Source organism: Rattus norvegicus, chromosome 2 (assembly GCF_021556685.1).
Source record: "Rattus norvegicus strain SHRSP/BbbUtx chromosome 2, alternate assembly SHRSP_T2T, whole genome shotgun sequence".
Classification (NCBI taxonomy): Eukaryota; Metazoa; Chordata; class Mammalia; order Rodentia; family Muridae; genus Rattus; species Rattus norvegicus.
Window position 1 is genome coordinate 225,851,665 of NC_141535.1, and position 1,725 is coordinate 225,853,389.

At 39.9% G+C, this 1,725-nt stretch overlaps 1 pseudogene; it reads left to right on the plus strand.

Moving 5' to 3' along the window:
- The first annotated feature begins 308 nt into the window (after nucleotides 1-308).
- On the plus strand, nucleotides 309-813 carry Myl12a-ps1 (myosin light chain 12A, pseudogene 1; annotated as a pseudogene).
- Nucleotides 814-1,725: the final 912 nt, after the last annotated feature.

Consider the following 1,725-nt stretch of genomic DNA (forward strand, 5'->3'; position numbering starts at 1 on the left):
TTCCACAGAATAGAAACAGAAGGAACACTGCCAAACTCATTGTATGAAGCCACAGCCACCCTAACACCTAAACCACACAAAGACTCAACAAAGAAAGAGAACTTTAGACCAATTTCTCTTACGAACATTAATGCAAAGATACTCAATAATATTTTTGAAAACCAAATCCAAGAACACATTCAAAAACATCATCCACCATGATCTAGCAGGCTTCATCCCAGAAATGCAGATTCAATATGTGAAAACCCATCATTTGCAAAGACACTCACTCTAGGTTCTCGTGGCTGAGCAAGGATTTAAGCACCACCATGTTGAGCAAAAGCGCAAAGACCAAGACTACCAAGAAGCATCCTCAGCGTGCAATGTCCAATGTGTTCGCCATGTTTGACCAGTCCCAGATCCAAGAGTCAACATGATCGACCAGAACCAGGATGGCTTCATTGACAAGGAGGACCTCCACGACATGCTGGCTTCCATGGGGGAAAAAAATCCAACTGATGAATTCCTGGACACCATGATGAACAAGGCCCTAGGCCCCATCAATTTCACCATGTTCCTCACAGTGTTATGATAGAAGCTGAACGGAACAGACACTGAGGACGTCATCAGAAATGCCTTCACTTGCTTCGAGGAGGAAGCGATCTGCACCACCCAAGGGGATGACCTGAGAGAGCGGTCACCATGGGCGACCGCTACATAGATGAGGAAGTGGATGAGCTTTACAGGGAGGCCTCCATTGGCAAAAAGGGGAATTTCAATTACATCGAGTTCACACACATTCTCAAGCATGGAGCAAAAGACAAAGACGACTGAAGAGCTGCGGCTTCCATCCAAATGTTCCTTGCCTGTTGACATTGGGGTATTTCTGAGGTTTTTCTTCTGGAGCCCATTGCATGCCCTGGCTTTAGTGCTTTTTGCCTTCCTTGTTTTGTATTTATTCTCAGCCACTTTGGGCCACATGAACCTTTATAATCAGACTGGAAATGGGACTTTCTGTCATTATCTGATGAGAAAATAAGGTAATTTAACTTACAGGCAGTCTTGTACCTTGTAATAACTACAGCCCACAGAATCAATATTTTTTTCAGAGAAAGTTATCCACTCATTTTTTCTGAATGATAATTAAACGTTTTGATAAAATAAAAAAATAAAACTCATCAATGTAATTCACCATATAAACAAACTGAAAGAAAAAAGCCATATGATCATCTCATTAGACAATGCAAAAGTCGTTGACAAAACCCAGCACCCCTTGATACTAAAAAGTTTTGGAGGGCTCAGGGATACAAGGCACATAACTAGACACAATAAAGGCAATATACAACAAGCCAATATCCAGCATCAAATTAAATGGAGAGAAACTTAAAGCAATTCCACCCAAATCAGGGACAAGATAAGGCTGCCTGCCCACTCTCCTTATATTTATTCCAAATAGTACTTAAGTTCTAACTAGAGCAATAAGACAACTAAAAGAGATCAAGGTTATACAAATTGGAAAGGAAGAAGCCAAAGTATTGTTATTTGCATATAATATGATGGTATACATAAGCAAACCCCAAAAATTCTACCAGAGAATTCCTACAGCTGATACAAGTGGCCAGATACAAGCTTAAGTCAAAAAAAATCAGTGGTCCCCCTTTATAAAAATGATAAACAGTCTGAGAAAAAATTAGGGAAACAACATCCTTCACAATAGCCACAAAAATATATGTAATATTTTGGTAT